This window comes from Mycteria americana, chromosome 10 (assembly GCF_035582795.1).
Source record: "Mycteria americana isolate JAX WOST 10 ecotype Jacksonville Zoo and Gardens chromosome 10, USCA_MyAme_1.0, whole genome shotgun sequence".
NCBI classification, from domain to species: domain Eukaryota; kingdom Metazoa; phylum Chordata; class Aves; order Ciconiiformes; family Ciconiidae; genus Mycteria; species Mycteria americana.
The window spans coordinates 8380824-8388377 of NC_134374.1; positions in this window are offsets into that span (position 1 = coordinate 8380824).

Here is a 7554-nt window from a genome sequence, read left to right on the forward strand (position 1 = left end):
AAGTCCTTTTTAATCGTCAAGAGCCAGCCCTTGTGATGAACCCCCACACCATTTATGTTTCTCCCTTTGTTCAGTTCTTGTTCTAAAAAAGGAAATATTTGCAAAAACGCAAGTAGACTATGAATGGCATTTGAACTGCAAGAGAGATTATATTAGTCAAACAAATTTCTTTCTAGAAATTATCAACTAATTGTCAACTATATTACTATTGTTATTGTTAACACAACATTGAAGTAGAAAAATTGGGAAGAGGCATTGTCCTGGTTGGCTTTCAAGTCCAAACTGCAAGAAGCTGCTCACAGTTTTTAATCCTTTCTAAACCCATATGATGACATACTCATGGTAGCTGTGTGCTTCAGTAGAGCCACTCCAAACAGTCAAAACCCATGAACAGGGTCATAAAAATAATGAAAATATTAAAAAAATACTTTTAAAAAAATAAAAATTATGTATGTAATTGATTTCCTTTCTGGTTTTGACTCTTTTAGGGTATATTTGGAACTATTTTAAGATTTTTCCATGCAACCAAAAGGATAGAAACAACCTTTCCTTAAAGAAAAAGCAAATATAAACTGACCTTTCATGTCATTATGCACCACCATCACCACGCCCAGAGCTAGGGATTTAGGGAAAACCATTAATTATTACATGGTTCACAATAAATTTGACAATCCTGGTGCACCTTAGGTCAATGTCTCCCCTATGTAACATATTATCATGATGAAACACAGAGGCTAAATAGCAGCTTTCTACAGCACGCGTGCTCGGTGGTGTCCTCCTCTGCCCCAGACCTGAGCCCTCCTTCCAGAGCCGCGTGCACGTGCGACTTCAACGCCGCAGCGGCCTCGCTGACGCCACGGGACTAAAATCAAGGCTGCCAATGATCGTTTGCAAGGTCAGGGTCTTGCTGTCCCAGGAAGGCACTTTAATTACAGGTAATTACTGTTAGCAATGTACAACCATTCTAATCCATCTGCTACAGGTCAGTTGTCAACTGGGGTGTGACCTGACACCCCAAATCACAGTGAACTGAAAGCAGCTTTTTCTAGAGATGCAAAGACAGTGACCACGACGGACGCTGAGTGGAACAGCCCTGGCTGGATATATGACATTAACCTGCAGAATGAAAAGGGGCAGAACGAAAAGCTAATGCTAATTCAATATCAGTCACATCACTGGTGCCCATAAATACCTCCCCGAACCGGATTTTAAGCCATTCTTTCTTTCTGGGGGCTGTCTGCTTATAGAATTGGAAACTTTTCAGCATTTCATACAGGCTCCAAGAACATATCACTTTAGCTATTGAACGTTACAGAAAAGGCCACCCAGTAGGAGTTTTACGTCGTCTCTGGCACAGCAGCAATACTCAGCGTTTGGGGAGAAAAAGAGCAAAAAGAGCCCCATTGCACTTCTGATAACTTTACAAACCACTTTGATTCTTTGAGGATGCCCGTACAAGCCTGCGGCTTTTTGCTTTTTCCTTCTGAGAGTCTGGGAATTACAGGGTAGTTTATGAATCAAGATTGTTGCAGCAAGTCGACTGCTCTGAAGCCGCACAGGCGAGGAGGAGCCCAGCCGGGCGAGCGGAGGTGCCTGCCGGAGAGGGGCTGGGGTGCAGCACCCCGGGTGCCATGGGCACGGGCCCTTATGGGGCTGCACCATGGGGTGCCCAGGGCTCCGCAGGACCCACCAGCCTGGCCCGGGGGAAGCCAGCCACGGCGCGGGAGCGAGGACACGGCCGCGCACAGCAGATGTGCAGGACACAGGCTGGCTGTAGGCAGCCAGAACCAAGCATGCTCCTCACCCGAGGGAGCTGGACTGCGGGGCGAGGGCTGGCGTTCAGCGTGCCACAGCTACCGGCCACGGACCGGTGGTTTCTGCGCCACCGGGCCATGTTTGCACAGCTGCGAACCCCTGCTGCCGCGAGTGAAGGCGTGACAGGGATGTAACTGTGCCAGGCCAGGCTGCCCCACTGCTTTTATTAGCTCATTTGAATCAAATTGCTGTGTACAACTGGATTAGTTGTTCTTCAAAGGTTACACCCTACACACTATTAAGATTCATGTGTTTTTCAGATGAAGTCATCTGAGTGATTGCTTTCCCAGCGGCTCCCATGATGTACGGGCTGCTGACAGTTTCATTTTCCATTACTTCCCTCCAGTTTGCAAACTCACTGCCTACTCGATCGCCGAAGGATAACAAGTGCTTCCAAAGAATTTGGACTGCTAACACGCGGTGTGTAACAGAGCTGCTGGGCTACAGGATCTCAGTCCCGATCAGCTGATGAGTAACTTTGGTTGCCTGCCACAAGCAAATCAAAGGCATGACAAAAAAAGTGCTTAGGTTTATCTCTGCCGGTCTTTTTTATTCAGGATAGCTGATCCTCTGCTCGACAACTTCATCACATCGCACCGTTGCGCTGTGATACTAAGTGTAATTAAGGTAATTAAGACAACTTAATGAGATTATTAACAAAGCAGGATAGGAAGCATCGTATCATTCTTCCTGAGAATTAAAACCAACTAAACAAGTAACCTTCTCCCAGTACGAAGCTCCTGGGAATCAAAAGGAAAATTCTCATCAAAACCAGGCGCTAAGCAAGCGGTCGCCCTTAGTTCACCTCGCATTAGTGTGCTCACCTTAACATACCACAGCATTTCCAAAGCACTGCCCAGCTTCGGGGAATCCGGAGCCTCCCAAGGAAAACACCCCATCACATCCCACCTCGAGGAGCCGGTGCCGGAGCCGAATGGGGAGCTGGCTGCTGGCGGCAGAGCCAGGCTCCAGGCACGCATGCCTGGAGAAGGGCAGCTGAGGGAAAACGAGCTATACAACTATTAATTAATAATTAATGGCATATACAACTATTATTCCGCCTCCCCAAGAAACAGGCCGTGCAGTCTCAGGGAAGGCAGGCTCCTCCAGAGGGCAGCCAAGCTGCAGAGCCTGGACACGGAGCAGCTTCTCCCAGAGACTTCAGTTCCCACCAGGCGCCAGTTACGTGAAGTCAAATGAGAAGGATCGGCACCCAGGTGAAACTCGGGCAGGCAAAGCAATGCTCAGACACCAGAGGCTGCTTTAGTCTCTTTCCTAAATCAGAGCACGCCAAAAGCAAAGAGATTTTAGCAATTCCTCCCTACTTGGAGTAGGGAGCAGCTGAGGTCAGCGCTGAGGTCAGCATGTCCAAGCATTTCCTTGAAACAGTGAGAATTAAAAACTAGCTATTTTTTAAAATAAAGAATGCGATTGCCTTGTATTCGTTTGACAGCATGAATTGGTGTGTTTGAAAAGCACCAAACACTAGCATTGTTTTAACATCTCTCCACCAAAAGCCTCCATTTCAGAGTCGGCAGGAGCAGGTGGAAACCATAGAGTTTAGCACAATTGCATGAATTTTATGCCAGGTTTTAGTTTGGCATGGTAATCCTAAAATTACATTATCATACCTGTTAAGGCAAGCAGGCACCATATAAATTATGCAGTTATATGCACTCTTAAGCTGAAAGCATTCTTCATTTTAGACAAGTACAACAAATGCTGCCAAACTCAAGGAACAACATCACTTAACAGTTTCAGAAATTGTTAACCTATTGAAAATGCAAACAATGATTACAAAAAAGACCTTTCCCTCCGATAAGGTTGATAGACAGTTTAATCCCCAGATCCCCACTGTGAATTTTCCTTTTTTTTTTTTTTTTTTTTGCTTTATTAGCTTCAATTCTGAAACTACATGAAAAAGAACAAGGGAAAAAAAAAGACATAACAATGCAAGTTAATCATATGCAGTGAAAAGGTTATACAGCCAATGGAAATTCAAGGGAACAGCAATTGTACAAAGACAGAACCATTTTACTGTGATTTATCATGCAGCAGAGGGCTTGCTTTGGTTTTAACACCTGAGCCACAGCACATAAACGGATTCTTTGATGGTGGCACTTTTTGTTAGAAAGTCATTCTTTAGCCTGCATCAGCCAGGGCACACATGGTGCACAGCTCACCCGTGAAACAGTGGGGGTAAAACTTACCATTTATACTACCACCACAACTGCTGCAAAACCATCGCTCTGCTTCTGCGACAACACTCTCTCCAGCACTCCCATCACCCTAGCCCGGCACAATCCAAGGCAGCCCAGTCCCGGGTCATGTGGATGCTACACCAGCATCCCCAGGAGGTCTGGGACAGCATCACGAGCAGCTGTTTCTCTGCTTTTTTATGCTTTCCTGAGGCCAGAAGGCAGGGAAGACGGGGGAGTGTTACCATCAACCCAAAAGGCCTGAGGCAGATCCACAAATTTATCCAGGTGCTTACATTTGCACCGATTTCACGTGGGACTTGCATGCCTAAATAAACACCGCTGTGGGTACAGGTGTTAGAGCTCTATTGCAATGTGTTGCACACAAACAAATCCCTTCAACTGCAGCAGGCATCAGCTTCCTACAGCCGATACAGGATAAGAAAACTTCCTACATCTGCTGCGTCTGTCAAACAGGCCAGATCAGATGGCAGAGGTCTAGAATTTTGCATGCTCTTAACAAAATCCCACTGAATTAACTGCCTGCCACATTTCTGAGCAATCTAAAATGTCCAAGCTACCCCAACTGCAATAGTCCAGAATTGTGGAAAATGTTAGAATAACAGCCCAGGCCATTGCCAGCCCCACAGGGGTGTATTTACATCTACCCGAAACTGCCAAGGGCATGTCAAGGACAGACTGACTCCCCCCAGCTAGGACACGGCCAGAACACTGCAGTCCACACTTCTGCTAAAGATGATGCTGGATGCTTGAATGGCTTTCTCTATACATTTCCACTGGATTTCAGTAAGTTTAAGGGAAAAACTGAAAAGCTCAAGCACTGATGAGCACCCCTAGCTGCACCCTGGGCTACCGACTTCAGCACAGACTCGCCTATTGAATCGCCAGCATGTGCCTTGACAGAACACATGTCAAAATAGGAGCTATTCCAACCACGCGGAGCATGGGAGGTCTAGCTGGAATTCAGCATAATGCGATATACAGCACTTACAATAAGGCAAAGTTTATCTCTGGGGATAAAGTTGCCAACTGGCAAGCAGGATAGACAGGAGGCACGCTTAGGGCTGCCAGAACCACTCAGGATACAGGCACAACACTGACACAACAGCTTTCATGCCATCCTCAGGACACGGACCTGCGAAGGCAGTACAGCCATCACACAGATGTGACATGTGAGTCCATGCCGCTCTGCCATGCCCAGGAAACCCACTTTGAGACGCTGGCTAGCAGAGAACCATATGAAAGAAGTCAGAAAGCCCAGGTACGAGCCCACCAAACCCAGCCCAAAGTGCTGGTCCCTGGCCATGCAGCCCTCTAATCTCCTGGCAATCACTGATCTGGTGTATCTCATTTCAGCACTTTTTTTTTTCTCCCCAGAAAGAGGAAAGCTTGTTGGATAAAGAGTTTGCCCTAGTGGACCCTGCCTTTTGAATGGTTAAAAGGAAAAAAGTACTTCTTTCTGGAGTGAGAAAGGGGACAATATAACCAAGACCAGTCCAGCACCTTTATAAGGAAATGGTATTGTGCTTTTTGATAATAAACTGTGCCTTTTCTGGGAAGTGGAAACAGAGGATTAAGTATATTTCTCATCAAGTTATTTTGAGGCGACAAGCCATGGTGCTCTCCTCAGAAGAGTTTATACTATTGGTGCCTTTACAGACTTTCACTCTCTGTGAGCTTGAAAATAACAGTGAGTTCATGAATTAACTTTCAGGCAGCAAGCACTCCAGCAAAAGCTTATAAATATTTTTTAGACAACAAATGAGGCTGTGCAATAAGCAAGCCAACTGTAAAGTGCATTTGGAAGTCAACCTAATGATGGATTTAGAGGCTTAAAGCAGCTCTTTTACTGTACTTGTTTGAATCCTTAATTACACTCTTCATCCCCAGCAATCAGATGTGATACTGAACTAGAGAGCTTTGTAAATCACGTTATGCTGGGTTTGGGGTCTTTGAACAATCACATATTTAGCATATTTCAGGAAGACAAAGCAGTTGAAGTGCTGCTGAGCTTTGTCAAGTTAAACGTGCAATTCTACAGGAAGTTTTTTAATTAGGTTTCGGGCCGACAGAAGCAACCCCTAAATATCACGGCAGTGCTTGGCTGGGCGATGCTGCCTTGCTCTGGGTGTGCCTCTGGGCTTCATTTTTTTAATGACTGACACTTCTGTTTGTAGAGTGAATACAAGGGAGTGGCTTGGAAGGGAACATTTCTGAATATGTTTCAGTGTACACAGGTTGGAGTCACAGAGTCTGTTAACATACAGTTCCTGGTACTGGCCCCTTCCATTTTATCTCGAGATAAGAGTCTTTGCTCCACCCATGGCAAAGTGACTGCTGCTGCTGCTGCTGCTGCACACTGGGCTGCCCTCTCCTCTTAGCCGACGGCTGGCGGTGTAAGCGAGAGCTTCTTCATCATCCCACTGTAACCTAACCATCATCAAACCAAACCACATTTTGCTTTCCGTGTTCAGTTCTTTTCCTAAGGTGACGTTTGAACAGGCAGTGCTGCTCTAGTAGCAACGCGCTAGAAGCAAACCCAGCAGCTGACGGGTACCATCTATTACCTTGACAGGAGAATAACCCTAGATGGCTTGGAAGATTAGTGTTAGGGTACACGCTTCTGGTTTGATGGTGTGAAATGAGCCCCAGGCTGGTAATAGTCAAAAGTAAATGCTATTGGTGTTCAGTATCCTCTGTAAAACAGGATTGATGGTTGTAATAATTCACTACGAGATATACCCGCTCCGTAACTGGTAATCTCAGCCAGTGCCCCAAGCTTCAACGGGCACATATTAGTGCAGAAGCTGTGTTATTGACTCCTGTTCCCTGGTCAAACTGAGCATTTCACCCTCCAGGAATGTAGTTCTGTCATCTTTCAGAGACTTAATTCACAAAAAGTGAATATAACAGGGAGAAAATATATTTTAACTGAGGGCGCCTTAAGTGCCAGAGAAAGGACTTCGGTGTTGATGAATGAGAGGCAATTAGAGGACACACTGATACGGTGGTAAAGACACAGGATCATGCAGGTGCGTGCTGACCTGCAGTGCGGGGTGGCAAGGTTTTTTGCTTCTTCTTGAAAATTGCTGTCTTTTGCAAAGGATCAATGCTCTGTGAGCTACTTAGTCAGACTCCTTCTGGGTATTATGGAGCTGCCACGGGCGATCACTGAAATGGGTCTGTAGATTGTGCTCATGTTCAGATCATTTGTGCTCATCCACAGCTAAATGACTGGAAAACAGCAGCAGCTCCCATTTTAGGTTGACCTGGCGAAAGCCAGTGAGAACTTCCCATGTGCGTTTGGGAGCCCTCCATGCTTCTTTAGTGAAGGTGAATCCAAACGCTTTTCATGTTTTGGAAGAAACCTGAATTTGAATTTCAGCCTTTCAAAATACAAATTCCTTTTCGGACTCTGGGTCACCCGTGCATCCTTGGATGAGACATTTAACTGTTCCAAGTCTTGTCCCCCCCATCACTAAAAGGCAATCCCTGCCCACCCTGTGGGAATGCTGTGTGA